Below are 20,577 nucleotides of genomic sequence, written 5' to 3'. Positions count from 1 at the left end.
ATATCTATATATATATACATACATATATATCATATATATATATATATATATTATATCTATATATACACACATATGTATATATATATATATATATATATATATATATATATATATATATATATATATATATATATATGTGTGTGTGTGTGTGTGTGTGTGTGTGTATGTATGTATATATATATATATATATATATATATATATATATATATATATATATATACATATATATATATATATATATATATATATATATATATATATATATATATATATATATATATATATATATATATATATATACATATATATACTGTATATATGACTGAAATATTTCCTGTTAAAACAGAAACCCATCTAATAGAAGGAGCCCATAAAAACGCCAGAAGATAGAAAGTTATTGTTATATTTCAGAGACCAAACTGTCTCCCTCTCACTGGCACGTATATGAATGAAGTAAAGGAATACAGACAGGCGGGATTTCTTAGTATAAATACCGCCTGTCAGTATTCCTTACTTCATTCATATACTTGCCAGTATAAGGAGATTTTCTGGTCGCTGAAATATAGCAATAAATTTCTACCTTTTAGCGTTTTTGTGGGCTGCTATTATTATTATTATTATTATACATATATATATATATATATATATATATATATATATATATATATATATATATATATATGTGTGTGTGTTTGTGTTTGTTTGTGTGTGTGTGTATTGGGTTGTTTATGTTTAATGAATGTATTGTGAACTCTTGCTTGAAATATCGAACTGGTATGTACCGTGGTGGGGTAGTGCCGTCAGTGCATTACTTCAGGGTCTTTGCAAGCGTCCCTTTGGCCCCTAGCTGCAACCGCTTTCATTCCTTTTACTGTACATCCGTTCATAGTCCCTTCCACCTGACTTTCCAGCCTCTCTAAAAATTGCTTCCTAGTGCAACTGCGAGGCTTTCGTCCATTCAGCCTTTCTTGCTGTCAGTTTCTCTTTCAGCGCTGAATGACCTCATAGGTCCCAGCGCTTGGCCTTTGGCCTAAATCCTATAGTCTCTCTCTCTCTCTCTCTCTCTCTCTCTCTCTCTCTCTCTCTCTCTCTCTCTCTCAGACTGGTATGACCCTGTTCAGTGGTCGAAAAAGGATCGGGTTCACCTGTTAGTGGGTCACATGAAGACGCGGGAAGCATCAGAATGTCATTGAGCTAGAATCGGTGCCCAGGCATCCCGTGGGTGCGCTGACCCATCTCTTGGTGACAAGATCGGATTTCCGGAGGGTTTTTTTTTTTTTAATTTGAAGGATTATGGTACTAAGGGTTTCTCGCCTTTATTGATTGGACGATGTTTAAGTATTAGTTGTAACTGGCGGTTCGACGGTTGTCGTGATGTAATTAATATATATGAAGCCTCTGCACGTTAATAAAACACAAACATTATATATATATATATATATATATATATATATATATATATATATATATATATATATATATATATATATATATATATATATATATATATATATATTATATATATGTATATGTATATATATGTATATATACATGTATATATAATATACATATATATTATATATGTATACCCATATATATATATATGTGTGTGTGTGTTTGTGTGTTTTATTTATGTGCAGAGGCTTCATATAAGATATAGCAATTAAATTGTAGATGCTGTGTTGTCTATTCTTTGTATCCTGCCACCTGTTAGAGAGAGAGAGGGGATGCTTTATTTCGTGTCTTGTTATTGTCAGAATTTGTTTGCTTCGTTTTGCGTTGAGTGTAGATTTGCTCAAAAATGCCCCTTGGGAGTTCGATGAACCTCTCACTAGTGACATTTGGCAAATTTGTCTTCCTCGCTTCTTTAGTTAGTTTGTATGCCTTAGTTACTAGAAATTCCTAATATTTGCCATTGGTTTTGTGGAATTAAATTTATCAAGACAGATGGTTCGAGAAATGAGATTTATTGGTACTGTCTTAGGCAGAATTCAGGTTAGAGGCTGTACGCTCGATTCGCTTCTGAATTGTTATTCAGACGGTTGTTACGTCATTTACTAGAGATCGCCGACTTCGGCTCCCAATCCTTGACTAATCTTTTGCAAGAGAGACGCGTAGCCATGCTGGCCATTTTATCGAACTTTACCAGATTTTGTTATTTCTTTTTACTTATGTTGGTGATGATGATAATGTTCCCTTAGAGGGGTATGGTGCCGCCAGTGCAACTCGTGCGGTCCACTGTAGGCATTATAGTAGCTGCAGCCCTTTTCGTTCTTTTTACTGTACCTCTGTTCATATTCTCTTATTTCCGTCTTCCTTTCCACGCTCTCCTAACAATATATATAGGCTATATATATATATATATATATATATATATATATATATATATATATATATATATATATATATATATATATATATATATATATATATATATATACATACACACACATACATATACACATATTGATAATCTGCGGAAAGTTTCAAAACATAAGAGGTTATATTCGAAGAGGGAATAAGTGTACCCAAACCCCTCTTCTTTGTCGCATTTCGTGGAGTTTTCTGCGGTTCATTTCTCTTTCATTCTTTTATTTGTTTTTCTCGAGTGTCTTGGACGACTTTACCTGCAACGAATGGAATGGTCTGACGCATTAACGCAAGTAATCAGGTCATTTTATGGGGCGTTGACCTGTGTAAGTTCGTCTTCTGGAGAGAGAGAGGTGCAGTAATCCTTTATAAATAAAACCTCGTTACATCATCATTGCTTCTTGCGATGGAGTCTGATATGAAAACCCTTCGCTTGACAAGTCATTGGTCTCTCTCTCTCTCTCTCTCTCTCTCTCTCTCTCTCTCTCTCTCTCTCTCTCTCTCTCTCTCTCTCAGTAATCCTCATTTAATTAATAATTTCTTCGATAATATATTTTCCATAAATAATCTAAACGGTCTTCATGGCTTTTTTCTGTTGAAGAGTATTCGTTCATATCGGATTCTCTCTCTCTCTCTCTCTCTCTCTCTCTCTCTCTCTCTCTCTCTCTCTCTCTCTCTCTCTCTCTCTCTCTCCCCCATCCTCATTTAGTTACCAATTATATATTTTCCATAAAAACCTAAACTGCTTTCATGGCCGTTTTTCTATTGAAGACTATTCTTTCATATCGGATTTACATCTCCCCCTCTCTCTCTCTCTCTCTCTCTCTCTCTCTCTCTCTCTCTCTCTCTCTCTCTCTCTCTCTCTCTCTTGTTTTTTTAAATGCGGAAGCTGGCAAACGATCTATCAGTAAATCTACTGTCTTTTTTTTTTCTCAGGTCAACATTTGGCAGCTATACATCGAAACCTGTCAATTTGAAAGTGAAGGCGGTTCTCTCTCTCTCTCTCTCTCTCTCTCTCTCTCTCTCTCTCTCTCTCTCTCTCTCTCTCTCTCTCGTTTTCAGTTCAAGCATGGATTCTTGATCGGTTTTGTGAAGATGAAGTTGGTTTTCTTAGAATCGCAAAACAATGGTATTAAATATCCATTCATTCTAAGTCTGTATAAAAATCATGAAAATTAATACTTATGAAAATTTAAGTCTGTTGCATACTATAAAATGTTCATTAGCATATTTGTATTTCAAGTATACGAATGCAGTCATAAGGCACGCATGGACGTTATTATTATTATTATTATTATTATTATTATTATTATTATTCAGTCTTCCAAAGAATATGATGTTCATTAGAAAGAATTAACAGTAAGGCAGTTGGAAATACAGAAAGTAAATATCAGTCACTGGAAAAGAAAAAAAATATAAAGTAGTGAAGTTCATAAATAAGTAGTTAAACATATAAATTTACACTGGTTATATATATATATATATATATATATATATATATATATATATATATATATATATATATATATATATATATATATATATATATATATATATATATATATATATATATAGTATGTATGTAGTCATGTGATATTATTAGGAAAATATATTATTGCATGAAATGATTCCTTTTTATTTTATACTTTTTATGTACAGTGGCATTTAAAAACAAATCACCTGGCTTTTACTGACGTCACTTTTCTTTCCTTTTTCAGGTTAGTCCATTGTCGCGAAGAATTCCATTAGAGATTGTTCTCGGAAGGTATGTCTGTCTGTAAGAAATATCAGTTGGAAGAGCATTGTCTGGATAGAATCTGTGTCTTGAAGGAACAGTTACGTAAAAAAAAAAAAAAAAAGCGTCCAGCCTGAAGGGGCGGTTCTTAGGGAAACGGTCCCCCCCCCCCCCAAGTTCCATGACCTCGGAAAAGGTGGCTGCCGTCGAGCTGGTTCGTGAATCCACTCTGACGACGATCTACGGGGATATGCCGTCAGCGTACTTTATGCGGTACACTGTAGGCATTACTTAAGGTTCTTTACAGCCTGCCTTCGGCGCCTAGCTGCAACCCCTTTCGTTCCTTTTACTGTACCTCCTTTCATATTCTCTTTCTTCCATCTTACTTTTCACCCTCTCCTAACAATTGCTTCATAGTGCAACTGCGAGGTTTTCCTCCTGTTACACCTTTCAAACCTTTTTACTGTCAATTTCCGTTTCAGCGCTGAATGACCTCATAGGTCCCGGTGCTTGACCTTTGGCCTAAATTCTGTATTCAATTTAATTCATGCTTTACTGTCAAGAAATGCTAGACAAGAGGCTTATGGAAACAAAGAAGACAGGAAGTGACAGGAAATGTCAAAAGTCTTTGAAGTACAAGTATAAAAACTTATGGGAATATGGAGGTATACCAGAGTGCTGAAGCTTTTGTTTACCTGATACAGTAGCTGCGACTAACGAGTCTGGAATATCATTATTGTCCCATGTTGACCGGTTGGTTGCCACGGTGTCACCGTGAAATCTTTTGAATCGGCCGCGGTTGTAGCTCAGGATGCATATGGTTACGATGAATGAATAACAGGCCATCGAGTTCATAGTTCACACCTATATATATATATATATATATATATATATATATATATATATATATATATATATATATATATATATATATATATATATATATATATGTATGTAATGTATGTGTGTGTGAATATAAATATGTATATATATATATATGAAATTATATTTATATATATATATATATATACACAATGTGTGTAATAGAAATAAATTATTAATACCATATTCTAACATATTTTTAACAATAACACCCTCCCCCATCCCCACCCGAACAGACCCAAGGTCGTCTCACCCAACTCCCAAGGATTGCAAACGGCGATAGTATTAGAAGGCCGGTGACCTGTTCCGTAAGGTTCCTCCTCCGGCGGGAGTGATTTGCCCCGTGGGCGCAAAGAAACTGGTTCTTGTCTTATTCATTATGTTATGGAAGCCAACATCCAGCCTACCTTTTCGTAATCCTACCCCTCTCTCTCTCTCTCTCTCTCTCTCTCTCTCTCTCTCTCTCTCTCTCTCTCTCTCTCTCTCTCTCTCTCCATCCAGTGTGACGGAGGGGTAGGGGGGAGTGAGATTGGTCACGCTGTTAGGTTTGATCGAATTTGAGTTCCAGTTTTGTCGGTGGGAGAAGGATGGTTGTAAAATTGCTCTCATAAATAGATGTAAATGTACTTCTTTGAAAATGAGAAAAGAGAGAGTATAAACTTTGAATAAAATAAAACCCTTAGAAATAGGGAGATAAAGGTAACAATATAAAAATAAGGCCTAGTAAACGTAAGTAATGATAAACAGAAAACGACAAATATAAGCTAAAAACTAACAGAAATATGAAGTAGAAATAAAATAAATTAAGAAAATTAAATTTAAAAAAAGTAATAAAATAAAGAGAGATGTATGGGTTACAGATTGATATGACTTTGTCGGGAAATAGAGAGAGGATTACAATACGTGATATAGGAGAGAGAGAGAGAAAGTCCCATCGCATGAATATAAGGAACCATTTTGTGGGAAGTGATATCTCTGCGTTTTATAAAATTTCGTCATTTTCAAAAGCCATTTCCACTGAGGCCTCTGCCCGGCGTCAGAGACCTTTGGTTTTGTAAAGTACGTTCCATGTTCGTAATCGGTCGCAATTCATTTCACGACTAACCAAATTAACTGATTCTTTTCAACCTTGTTTGTGTATTTTTATGTTTAGGTTTTTTGAGGTCCCTCTTTTAAAGAAATGCCGTTGAGAGACTGTTGTAGATAAGGTATTTATTCGATTATTATTATTATTATTATTATTATTATTATTATTAGGAAATTCACAGTCTCGTGAAAAACAGTTTCTGTAATAAAACTCCACAATGATAGAGTAAACTATATTACTATGTAAAATAATAACAAAACCTTTTATATTTTACATAATAAAAGTTACTCTATAATCGTCGATTTTTATTATTATTATTATTATTATTATTATTATTATTATTATTATTAGGGAATTCACGGTCTCGTGAAAAACAGTTTGTGTAATAAAAATCCACAATTGTAGAGTAAGCTATATAACTATGTAAAATATAAAACCATTTATATTTTACATAATATAATTTACTTTATAATTGTGGATTAGTATTACACATTATAAATATTATTATTATTATTATTATTATTATTATTATTATTATATATTATTATTGTTATTACTATTATTATTATTATTATTATTATTATTATTATTATTATTATTATTATTATTATTAATGTGCGTTGAAAATACTTTCGTTTTGCGAGCTACTGTCGTCTGTAGAATCACGATTGACGAAAATGCTTGAGAACATTTACCGAGTGTTTCTTGGGGTTTTAACGGTGAAATTTAACCCATTATAACACCCAAAAGCTACACTGGCCAGGAACTCGGGTAATTATAGAACTGAGTGAGCAGGGACGCTGGAATTTTGATCTAACTGAGAGGTGTGTGAACACAATGCAGCAGTCAACTGCGATCGTCAGGTAGCAAGGGCGGCTATTGACTGACCAGTGAATAGGGAGTAAGGCATTCGTGCATCGTATCGGCTATTAAACGCGCCACGGTTTGGTTGTACGTACACAGAAGTTGTGTTTAGACGGTATCCAGGAAGGTTAAATAAGGATGTAAGTGAGATGGTGTTGGAAGTTAGGCCGCGTTTTACGTAAATGAGTGACTTTGCCGCTTTTCACCTGTTTTCCCGGGGGTAAATCATTACCGTTGCAGGTGTAATTGTAGTGTATTTTTTTATATAGTATGTTTTCTTCGTTTATATGTGTGTGTATATATATATATATATTATATATATACTGTATACATACTATAAATGTATATATGCACATAAATATTTGTACTTGCATATATGTATATATGTTTGTATGTATATATATTCATTATACGATATATATATTTATATAAATCGTATCTGTATGTATGTTTATATATATGTGTATATATACATACAGTACATATAAATATAATTATATATATATAATGTATATATATTATATACATATACATACACACTCACACATACACACACATATATATAATATATATATATATATATGTATATATATATATATATATATATATATATATATATATATATATATATATATATATATATATATATATATATGTATATATATATATATATATATATATATATATATATATATATATATATATATATATATATACACACATTTTAAAAAGCAGTACAATTTCTCTGTGCACAAGATCGCTGAAAGCAACAGATAGTCAGACGAAGCCAACAGAATAGCGATGAAGTCACGAGAGAAGGAGCGACGAGGAGGGCACCAGATGTGTAGGTTTAGGGGCATGATTATGAATAGGGTAGGGGCATTGCCGTCTTAAGGCCCGGGCACACTGGGCAAGTTGCCCAGTGCCCCCACGATTGTAGGGACTCCGTCCTGCTCTATGCTTTTCTTATGATTAAACACCGATCTAATGACAAGTTATTGAAAGTATCTATAAGTCTATATTTTCTTGTCATTATTTATGTTCACGTGGGTGGGAAAGTAAGGACACCAATGCATTGCTTATCCTTTGTTCTCTAATGCTGTTCCCCTTAGTGGGGTTGTCCCCTTAGTGGGGTTGTCCCCTCAGTGGGGTTGTCCCCTTAGTGGGGTTGTACCCTTAGTGGGTTGTTCCCTTAGTGGGTTGTCCCCTTAATGGGGTTGTCCCCTTAGTGGGTTTGTTCCCTCAATGGGGTTGTCCCCCCTTAGTGGGGTTGTGCCACCAGTGCACCTCACAGTTCCTCGTTGGGCGAGTGGGTTCCGTTCTCAGCTCGCACTCTGCTGGCCGCGAGTTCGAATCTCCGACCGGCCAGTGAAGAATAAGAGAAATTTATTTCTGGTGATAGAAATTCATTTCTCGCTATAATGTGATTCGGATTCCACAATAAGCTGTAGGTTCCGTTGTTAGGTAACCAGTTGGTTCTTAGCCACGTAAAATAAATCTAATCCTTCGGGCCAGCCCTAGGAGAGCTGTTAATCAGCTCAGTGGTCTGGTTAAACTAAGGTATACTTAAATTTTAGGGAACCTCACGCGGTACACTGTAGGCATTACTTAGCGTTGTCTGCAGCGTCCCTTCGGCCCCAAGCCGTAACCCCTTTCATTCCTAGTATTGTACCTCCGTTTATATTCTCTTTCTTCCATCTTACTTTCCACCCTCTCCTAACAGTTGTTTCATAGTGCAACTGCGGTGTTTTCCTCCTGTTACACATTTCAAACCTTTTTACTCTCAATTTTCTTTCGGCGCTGAACGACCTCATAGTTCTTCATTGGATGGGTGGGTAGAGCTCTCGGATAGCACGCTGTTGGCCTAGCATTGACTCTCCGATCGGCCAATGAAGAATTAGAGGAATTTATTTCTGGTGATAGAAATTCATTTCTCGTCATAATTGGGTTCGGATTCCACAATAAGCTGTAGGTCCCGTTACTAGGTAACCAGTTGGTTCTTAGCCACGTAAAATAAATCTAATCCTTCGTGCCAACCCTAGGAGAGCTGTTAATCAGCTCAGTGGTCTGGTTAAACTAAGATATACTTAACTTTGAACTACCTCATAGGTCCCAACGATTGGCATTTGGCCTAAATCTTATGTTCCAATCCATGTAATGCTGTTAAGACTGCGATGTCAGTGGATGTTAGAAGCAAGGAGTTATCATCGTAGTTCATGATGCTTCCGGGTTTTGGGGAGAGGGTTTAGTGGCGTTGCTATTACGATATGGTTTTGTTGCGCCAAAGGAACGTATAAAGTTGTCATGAAACACTGCAGTGTGTTTACGGTTGGTGCGTACGACAATTAAGGAATTACTTTGTGTAATTTCTCTTCTCTCCCCCTCCCCGTCCCCCACCCGTGGCCTGACAATTTAATCGACTACCTTAGTATCCCCCTCCCCATCCCATTGCATGGTCAGCCGTTAACCGCGGTAGAGGCGAGCGATAATGGAGATGAAAGATGGTCCCTTGTCAGACGTCTCGCTCTGCTCCTTTAGACTAATCACGTGTTAGTGATTAGAGGTCCGCCGTACCCGTATCATCTCTTTTCACACTGAGGGCGATTGGTTGGTTGTGGAAGATGGATGAGATTAAATGGCGAGTCTGCCATTTACGTTATTAGGTTTTAGTGATGCCGGATATCATCCTTTGTCATAATCACGAAGAGTATAAAACTGAGGCTCCATTTCCTTTTCATTATAGAAAATTGCTTTATTCGGTTGTGGCCTCTTTTTGCCGCGTTCCGTGTGAATGCAATTTGGACTTCACCGAGTTCGTTGCTAATAGATTATTCCAAACCATAACAGAGTTCATTTCGGTACAATACGTATGGAATTCATTCATTTATTTAAAAATTTGTTTATATATATATATATATATATATATATATATATATATATATATATATATATATATATATATATATATATATATATATATATATAGAGAGAGAGAGAGAGAGAGAGAGAGAGAGAGAATTTTGAGAGAGAGAGAGAGAAATACTCCGGAGGAAAATTAAAAAACGGAGTGGAATTTGCCTTTATTTATACATTCATCACGTTCCATATTTTCGTGAATCAGTTATACACATGTATATTATATATATATATATATATATATATATATATATATATATATATATATATATATATATGTATGTATGTATGTATGGCTGTGTGTATATATGTGTATATGTATATACATATGTGTATATTGCATATATGTAGGTTTAGGCCTATCTTCCCTCTTTAGTATTCTCTTCAAAATGTTTTAAACGATCGCATTGCATGCCAGTCATTTCCCTTCTCTCTCTCTCTCTCTCTCTCTCTCTCTCTCTCTCTCTCTGTGTCCTTGGTTTTCCACTAAAGCGCACAGTGACATTTTGACCATGTTCCCTGCCTCCGGCAATGATTATTGACCATCCATTCATGTGTAGGCCTATTTCGGATGGAGCACTCCACGAACAGGTTTATCTTGTTCTGTTAGTTCACTCTTGTCCAGACTTCAGTTAACCATCACTTATTTATTTCTTATTTATTGCCCTTCAGAGCCATTCATGTCTCTGGTTATTTTTCCATCCTTGTACGCTAAGCATCACCACAGAAAGGCTTCAAGTTATATTCTGACGTCATCGCTGTAATGGAATACATTAAGATCAGGAAGTGTTGTTATGATGTAACATCCCATTCGGTATAGTGTTAATGTATTCTCTAGTGAGAGGTTGTCAGCATTGAAGTATCTGGTAACTTTCTTGGTTATTAGACACACACACACACACACACACACATATATATATATATATATATATATATATATATATATATATATATACATATATATTATATATATAATATATAATATATATTATATATATAAAAATATTTATATATATATGTGTATATATATATTATATATATTTGTTATTAGGAACTAGAAAGTTAGAGGTAGCTGTGTAAAAGCTAGATTACATAAAATCAATGAACGTTTTGTGTTTATATATATATATATATATATATATATATATATATATATATATATATATATACAGTATATATATTTTTACAAATATTACTGCTGTTCGCCCTCGTAACTTTTGATTGTAAAAATATCAGCCTGACTGAGACCGGGAAAAGACGTTGTCTATATAGGAGCATCTTCAGTTCAAACCTTAACGTCCGTTGAGAACGGGATAGGGAAGTTAGGCCTTCCACCTATAGGAAAATTTCCATATTCAACTTTAAAAATAGGTGGTCCTAAGGTCCTTTTTCCTTTTACCTGTCTCTCGTGGCGAATGTTTTAACAAAGCGTGACGCCTAAGGCATGACTGATAGGCCTGTTTTTGACCCAGGCGGTCAGGGGCATTCAGAGAGAACCAAGCTTTCGGAGAGATAACACGTCCAGTTGGACCTCTTCCCCCTTTCTTTGTCTATTATTCTATTAGTGAAGTGAAGAAACAATTGCAAGAACTCCACGTCGGTCGTTGATCGCACAACGTTCGTCCTAAGGTAAAGTCGCTTTTTGTTCAAAAACTTCGCCCATTCTTTATCCTTTGTTTTCTGTATTTCAAATTTCCTTTGTTCCCCTTCAGCCACTTACGGTATATGTGTTCACGAAGTCTAGATTAAGCCTAATTATTATATTGTTAGCTTCAACCCGTTATTCCAGTAAAATACCTAGGATTTAGGTAAGCAAACTCAGGTTAAATCTCGATGCTTTTGTATGCCTCGCGTCCGAATGTTTGGAAGAACCGTTATGTTTAAAATCAAATTCATCTCAAATATTCTTTGTTAAGGTTAATAACCCTTAACTGGCGACCTTGGCTAATTAACGACTGTCTTTGAGGTTAACTTTTGGCTTCAAGTGGCAGGTTGTGTAATCTTGGTTTGCAGGGCCGTAAAAAATTACGTAAATTGAATAATACATGATCAACCAAGACCCTCACACGTAACAATATATATATATATATATATATATATATATATATATATATATATATATATATATATATATACATTATACACATACATATACATAGATACATACACACAACGTTCATTGATGCTATGTAATCGAGTGGCCACATCAGGTACCTCTCTAACTTCATAGTAACTGATATGTTTAGATACACTTTCCAGCGTAGTCCTTGAGATTTTTAAAGAAATTAATAAAAAAAAAAAATCTCGAGGCTTGCCGTGTTTCTGATCCACAGAGGCTAAGGTTGTGCTTCGACCTTTATGCCCCGCAGAATGATAAAAATTGACTCCCATATATCATATAGGCCTATCGCCACTTTCAGACACTTTTTTACCAGAACTGAAAAACCTCACCCTCACTGTGGTAACATTCATTATGCTTTAAAGGGCGAAATATGCCGCTTAATTTTGTCTCTTTCACCACCACCTTGGTGTAGTGTATGTGTTCCTTAATGTTTAAAAGGAACCGTTTTCTGTAATATGCTGTATCCGTAACTCTTAGGAACATTCTGCATATTGCCGCCAGCTTCTTCTTCTTGTAGGTTAGTGACAGGAGCGGGCGTCTTGAGGAGTAAAGATGTGGTCAGGAACTTTATGGTTTCATCTCGGCCATCCTCCATAACCTCGGCCAGTCAGGGTACAAATCCAATACTTGGTTAGACGATTTTCATTGGTCAGCAGGAAAAGGTGCTTGAATTCGACAGTTAAATTTGCATATGAGCTTAAGTGAACGCTGAATAATTTCTCACTTCTTTCGAATCTTTAAAAAAAATTGCGACTCGTAGGGGAGTAGTGCCGTCATTGCACCCATGCGGTGCACTGTTGGCATTACTTAAGGTTCTTTGCAGCGTGCCTTCGGCCCCAAGCTGCAACCCCTTTCGTTCCTTTTACTGTACCTCCGTTCATTTTCTCTTTCTGCCAACTTACTTTCCACCGTCTCCTAACGATTCATTGTGCAACTGCGAGGTTTTCCTCCTGTTACACCTTTCAAACCTTTTACTGTCAATTTCCGTTTCAGCGCTGAATGACCTCATATGTCCAAGTGCTTGGCCTTTGTTCTAAATTCTATATTTTATTCAGTTTAAAAAAATGCGTATATAAAAGGGAAGTTTAGAGACTTAACTTAAAAAAAAATGCGTATATAAAAGGGAAGTTTAGAGACTAACTTTTAAAAAAATGCGTATATAAAAGGGAAGTTTAGAGACTAACTTATGACCTTTACAAAACGCACACAAACGCACACAAATGTATATATGTACTGCATTTATAGCCCATTTTTTATTAATTACATTCTATCTATTTATTTGTTAAATTGTTAATTTATTTTTTATTTTTTGATAAGGGATCTTATCTTTCTGTATTTCCCATTACCTTCTGTTACGTCTTTTTAATGAACACCATATTCTTGTCTGAACAATAATAATAATAATAATAATAATTATTATTATTATTATTATTATTATTATTATTATTAGAGCCTCGATGGCTCAGTCGGTTACAGCAGCAGCTTCGGACTCCACAGAGGTCTGTGCGCAGTTCAAACCCGCAGTTCCGACTGATCAGAGGGGCAGACACTTTGCTATATCCGTGTAGACAGCCCGGGATTATATATGTAATCAACGGATAGGTTTGCTTAAAAAGCAAAGGGATGTTACAGACTAAATACACACACAAAAACAAAGCCACTACAACACCTTCTAAGAAAAAAAAAAACATAACAAACATCTCACACGTCTCGAACTGTCGCCATACCCGCGCAATAACTTCTCGCTGAGAGGGAGAGAAGAAGAGGGCGTTGGGTCGGGTATGATACATGAACCATACGTACCGGGGTCAAACCGATGTCAGGCAGGGCAGCCGATCGAGACCACAGGTCTAAAAGGAAATCAAAAGTCCTTTAAAGAAGGCATTTTTTTACCCCATACAAAAATGGGAATAAAAAAGCACGTTAAAAGAAGAAGAAGAAGATTATTATGATGATGATGATGATGATGATGATGATGTACTAATACCACACAGTGTCGGCACGACATAAAACCTAGAAGTTCCGTGTTGCGCAAAGGTTGCTCTATATAATTGACACCTTCTTGGCACAGGGAGAAAATCAATATTGCCAAGCAAATTGGAAGTTGCAGTGCGTGTCATGTAAAGGTTTCTGAATGTGCCCCCGGGTCTGTTTCGCTCCAGAGAGGAAGAGGATGTCAAATTGGAAATTTGGACCGTTTTCTTTGAGAGAGAGAGAGGCTTTCGCTCCAGAGAGGAAGAGGATGTCAAATTGGAAATTTGAACCATTTTCTTAAGAGAGAGAGAGAGAGAGAGAGAGAGAGAGAGAGAGAGAGAGAGAGAGAGAGAGAGAGAGAGAGAGAGAGAGAGAGACTGAAAAATAAGCACCTTTGAGAGAGAGAGTGAGAGAGATGCAAACTGAAAAATAGGCACCTTTTCATGAGAGAGAGAGATGCAAACTGAAAGATAGGCACATTTTCAAGAGAGAGAGAGAGATGCAAACTGATGGATAGGCAACTTTTCATGAGAGAGAGAGAGAGAGAGAGAGAGAGAGAGAGAGAGAGAGAGAGAGAGAGATGCAAACTGATGGATAGGCACCTTTTCATGAGAGAGAGAGAGAGAGAGAGAGATATGCAAACTGAAAGACAGGCAAATTTTGAAGAGAGAGAGAGAGAGAGAGATCCACCTGCAAGGGTGAGGGTTTTTGCATGTGTGCTATCGCGCACGAACGAATTCTTAATGAGCTTTGCTCTTCTAAAGAAGGGTCGGTTTTGGGGTAGGAATAGCCAGTGGCTAGTTCTTGTGGTTTTTAGCTTACTTAGAGTTTTTTTTTCTTTCCTAGCGGTTGGTTCTTGACGAAAACTGGAATATTTTGACCACTAACTCTACTGAAAACGATGATGATGATAACACTCAAGAATATTGTCTACTAAAATTTATGATATTGATTATCCGTATATCATTAGCGGTAATGATTATTATCATTGAGGTTTTCGTGTGTACGTTTTGTCAGTTTGTTTAATTATATATATATTTGTATATGTATATATACATACATATATATATATGTGTATATATACACATATATTATATATATATGATATATATACTATATATATATATATATATATATATATATATATATATGTATGTATATATATATATATATATATATATATATATATATATATATATATATATATATATATATATATATTTACACTAACATATTTCTGACCACGGTTGTGGAGGTTACACTGAATTAACTCTCATTTTTATGTATAAATTGATCCTTTATTTTACTTGTACGTTCGGCGCATTGATTCAGTGTGTATATGTGTGTGGTAGGTGTGTATCAATACACGCGTTCGAATCGAGTCCACCATATTTTGCCTCGTGCAGACATATTTACTAGAACTATAAAAAAATCCTCACCATGGTAACATTAATGCTGACTTTAGTTTACTTTATAGTGAAATTGTTAATTGAGAAATAATTACATTATATATATATATATATATATATATATATATATATATATATATATATATATATATATATATGTGTGTATGTGTGTGTATATATAAACTCAGTGTATGGTATTTGCTCTCGCTATTGCGCGTGTGTGTGTGTGTGTGTGTGTGCATGCGCATATGTTTGTGTCCTGTACACGTTCGTGTATTAGCAGAGGCTACACACGACCTCAAGGCAGCATTCTTTATTTTTTCATGCAGCTCTTTTACAGATAATTTAAGCGTAGCAGCGCTGGTCGTGACGCACGATCTGAACCCTTACATTTGCGAAGAAGGTCACACGAAGAACCTGGACGGGGAAATGTTCTGATAACTGGCTTATTATATTTTCTTTTTTTTTTTGTATTTTTGTTTTATTTTGTTGGTTTTTATTATTGTTAATTTTGATTGTTCTGGCTTGCACGTTGTCGTAGCTGTTTCATTTATATGTGAATGGTGCTCATCTATTTTGATTTTTAATGTGTTGATATTTGTACTGTTCTTGGCAACAAGCTTGCGGACACCAGGGTTGAGGTAATTGCGTTTACGGTACGATATATTTGAATAAGTACCGACTGAGAGGCCTGAGAAACCATCAGTGGGGAACATTGTGGCTTTTATCGGAACACAATGGAGGGGGGGGCGCTTAGTGCCATCAGTGCACCTCAGGCGGTGCACTGTATGTAATACTGAAGGTGCTTTGCAGTATCCCTTCGGCCCCTAGCTGCAGCCCCTTTCATCCCCTTTACTATGCCTCTGTTCTTAGTCTCTTTTTTCATCTTACTTTCCAGCCACTCCTAGTGCGTTGCGAGGGTTTCCTCCTATTACACCTTTAAAAGCTTCCTTACTCAAGTTATCTTTCAGAGCTGAATGATCCCGTAGGTCCCAGTGCTTGGCCTTTGGCCTAGATTTTATATTCCAATTCCAGTTATATGCAGTATAGCACCACCAATGGCTGGCAACACTACTCTTGAGATTCCAGTGTGCCTTTTTGTGATCCTGGCAAGGACAACCAACTACACTCAGCAGCGTCTCGCTTGAAGATCCTTGGCAGCTGAAGCACAGGGTGTACAGAGTACAGTAGACTGTGATCTACTTCCCTCCTCCCGGACGTTCTTCGTGATGGTCCGGCTGTGCTGTTTGCTTCCTTGATTCGCGTGTCAGTATTTCAACACTAAAAGGTGTTGGCTTTAAAACGAAAAAAACAGAAACAAACAACACGACGGCCACTTCCGCATTCACTCTTTTAACTGCTGTCATCTTTCCTGTTTCTAAGCGTTGAAATATGGGATGAGTTTGGTAACACGTACTTCGCTTAGTTTATGTACACTGGGGTTCAATGCTTAATGCATGTGGCGTCTTTGGGCGATCACCTAACCAAGAACTAATGATCTTACATAGCGTCGTAAGTAACAGGGAACTTTATATTAAACACTTTGATATGTATTCATGTCCGGTAGATTTGCTGTACTAACAATAAAAGAATCCGTGTCTGTAATAACGGGTAATTATGATTTTATAACTTGTCGGTCAGTAACATTCTGCTCTGCGTGCTCTGTTCAGTGCTTGCAGATGGGGTGTTGGTTGGGTTGTGACTGTGAATGTCAGCCTCTCTCTCTCTCTCTCTCTCTCTCTCTCTCTCTCTCTCTCTCTCTCTCTCTCTCTCTCTCTCTCTCTCTCTCTCTCAGGGAATAGGATCTATAATCATTGAGGCATGTCATGTAAATAACTGCGGGAAGTTAATGGCAGATAAAAAATAAATGACTGTGAGTGCTTTGCATGTCGATATTGTAGGCTGTTTGTTGGTTTCGCAGTCCGTCCACAAACCTGTCCACAAGTTGATATATATATATATATATATATATATATATATATATATATATATATATATATATATATATATATATATATATATATATATATATATATATATATATATATATATATATATATATGTATATATATATATATATATATATATATATATATATATATATATATATATATATATATATATATATATATATATATATATATATTCAAGTCAAAATACCTTTCTTTTGTAGTCATACTATCAAGTTCAAAAGTTATCCTGTGGATTACTGCCGTCAGGTGCACCTCATGTGGTCTTTGCAGCATCCGGTGAATGTCCAGAAGAACTCCGCATGCATAAAGTACCAAAATTAAAAGTAAAATGTAATATTTTTCATATTTAAAGCGTTTTAGACCACTTCTTATGATGAGGAAACACCCACAATTTTGCCATATTAGCTATGGAGGGGGTTGGGGGACAGGTATTGTCTAACCTTATAAGTCAAAAATCGAAAATCATTCGATGGGGAACTAGTTTTTCTGAGAAACATTACACTCTTTCTGAGAAACATTACAGTAAAAAACCTCATTTTCGATCTAACTCCAGTAAGATCAAGTACACGAAGTGCTACTGGATGTAAACAAACGACTAAGAAAATTTTCGAGGATGCCGATTAGATAATCATTAATATCTCGGATATGGTGAATCTCCTCAAAAAGTGTTCAGAGACAAAGTTTTATTATTTTATATTGTGAAAATTATAGTGTGACCTATTTTCTTATATCTCACCGCGGAGTTGTTCTGGACATTGACCCAGTATATTTCCCTTTCAGCGCTTAATGACCTCATTTGTCCCAGCGCTTGGCCTGTGGCCTAAATTCTATATTCTGTTCTATTCCATTCCTGCTTCCTTTCTTCAGTCGTGCTGTCCAGCTTCTTCACATCCATGTACTTCATTTCCTTCAGTTTCTGGACCCCTTTATCTTGCTGTCCAACCACTCCAACTCGCCCTTTTCACTGACTTGCCGAAAATGCCCTTGTGCTTTGCTTGACAACCTAAATCCCATAAACCAAATGAAGTTCAAAGTTAGTGGCCAAGAGTCAAATCAGTCACACTTTCTCCCCGAGTGAAGTCACTGGGCCAAGGTTAGGGTCATACAAATATAGACTATGGGTCTCTGTTTGGGTAGTGCCAGGATTGATTGATTTGTTGATTGACTTGTTGTTGTCGTTTCTTTATTTCCTTCCGAACGAGTTAACGCTGTGTTCTGTCTTTGCTAGGCGCGTGTTTGACATTAAAATGTAAGGAATCTGGGCGGTTAAATTTAGCCATTTAGCAGCAGCCTCACGCCTGCGTTATAACGGAAAAATATTACATGTCATTTTTGTAAGATTTCATATGTATAAATATATATACATACATGTATGTGTGTATGTATATGTATGTATGTCTGTATGTGTGCGCATGTATGTGCAGAGGTAAATGTCTATATAAATGTATGTATATATATATATATATATATATATATATATATATATATATATATATATATATATATATATATATATATATATATATATATGCATATGTGTACATATATACATATATATGTGTATAAGAACGACGCAGTGTTGAGAGTAAACGGAGATGTAGTTATCACATCAGGAGAATCATTTTGGACATTGCAAATAACTGTTGCAGTCGGACGTTCCTTGACGGCAGTGTCAAGACACGAACCTCCATGAATTGTGTTTTATAAAACGAAGCCTTTTCGTGACTTCGTTTTCTCTCGATTTCTCTAACGGTCCCATCATGTCCTCAGCCTTGGCCTGAAGGAATGTGACATTTCACCAGTTATTAGCTTCGTAATCACTTGGAGGAAGTACAGTCCAAGCGTAATCACTTTCTTCGTTGGTGATGTCATAACCGTCCTCATTTTCGCTAGACCCTTAGTGGGGGTAGTGCCGTCAGTGCAATAGCGGTGCACTGTAGGCATTGCTTAAGGCACTTGACAGCGTCCATTTGGCCCCTAGCTGCAACCCCTTTCGTTCCTTTTACTGTACCTCCGTTCATAATGTCTTTCTTCCATCTTATTCCACCCTCTCCTAACAGTTGTTTCTTAGCGAAACTGCGAGGTTTTCCTCCCGTTACACCTTTCAAACCTTCTTACTGTCAGTTTCCGTGTCAGCGCTTGGACGTTGGCCTGAATTCTGTATTCTGTTCTGTTCTGTTCTATTCTATTCATTTTTGCTAGTTTCCTGCAAGGTGTTTTTAGGCCTTAGTAGGAGCAGACAGTATCTTCCATCCGACTGCTTTTCACTTAATTAGTGATGACCATGTGACTGCAATCCATTTCAGGGACCGTGAGTCATCTTTTTTCTCAAATATCTTTCAAACTAATTATCTGATCGAATTGGTGTTTTGACACAGTGTATAAGAAACCTCCCGCTAATTTTTGGTAATATGGTGCATTGTCAAATGGTGTTAGTTAAGGCGTTTACTCTTGACTTTTAAAGGCAAAGTCGCATGAGTCAGCAGGACTAATCTACGCAGTCGAACATCCGCTATCCCATAGACAGGAAAGGGAGGGATGAGGAGGGGGAGGGGGAGGGAGAGGGAGGGACAGGACGGTGATAAAGAACGTTCAAATGCGTAGTTTGGCGATGCTTGGCAACACCATGCAAGTCAAGTGTAAATCCCTCTCCCTTCCCCTCCTGATCCCTCCCTTTCCTGTCTATGGGGGATAGCGGACGTTCGATTGCGTAGATTAGTCCTGCTGACTCATGCGACTTTGCCTTTAACAATGCACTGTTTTACCAAAAATTAGCGGGAGGTGTCTTGTACAGTTGTACACTTGTGTCAAAGTACTATTTCGATCAAATAATTAGTTTGAAAGATATCTGAGAAAAACGATGACTTGCGGCCCCTGAAATGGACCGTAGTGTTCAAACTTCTCGGTTTTACCTGTATTTTTGTTATCCGTTTATTAAGGTTTAATTCTCACGGTGACGTCTGATTTCTTGCTTGACGACTAATTAGACAGAAATGTTTCATTCCTTTGTTGAGGTTTTGAATTTCTAGGAAACGTTTCATACCTTAATTCCTGTGCTGTTGCTCATTTCTCACGGAGATATTGGATTCTCACAAAAACACTTTGTTTTTCTGTGGAGGTTTAATACTCACGGTTCTTTATGGAGGTTTAATTCTCACGGTTCTTTGTGGAGGTTTAATTGTCACAGTTCTTTGTGGAGGTTTAATTCTCACAGTTCTTTGTGAATGTTTAATTCTCACGGTCC

The 20,577-nt window shown here is 36.2% G+C and overlaps 1 protein-coding gene across 3 annotated transcripts in view; it reads left to right on the top strand.

Moving 5' to 3' along the window:
• Ttd14 (TRPL translocation defect 14) overlaps positions 1-20,577 on the top strand; it is a 171,983-nt gene that overhangs the window by 100,666 nt on the left and 50,740 nt on the right. Inside the window, exon 2 of one of the 3 annotated variants that reach the window (XM_067112563.1) lies at positions 4,090-4,136. The exons of the other annotated variants lie outside the window; for them this stretch is intronic. The gene's annotated coding sequence lies outside the window, so the exon portion shown is untranslated. The remainder of the gene's footprint in view (positions 1-4,089; positions 4,137-20,577) is intronic. 3 annotated transcript variants of the gene reach the window in all.

The sequence above is a fragment of the Macrobrachium rosenbergii genome, chromosome 12 (genome assembly GCF_040412425.1).
Source record: "Macrobrachium rosenbergii isolate ZJJX-2024 chromosome 12, ASM4041242v1, whole genome shotgun sequence".
Taxonomy (NCBI): domain Eukaryota; kingdom Metazoa; phylum Arthropoda; class Malacostraca; order Decapoda; family Palaemonidae; genus Macrobrachium; species Macrobrachium rosenbergii.
The sequence above is the reverse complement of the archived record's forward strand: the minus strand, read 5'-3'. Positions and strand labels throughout refer to the sequence as shown.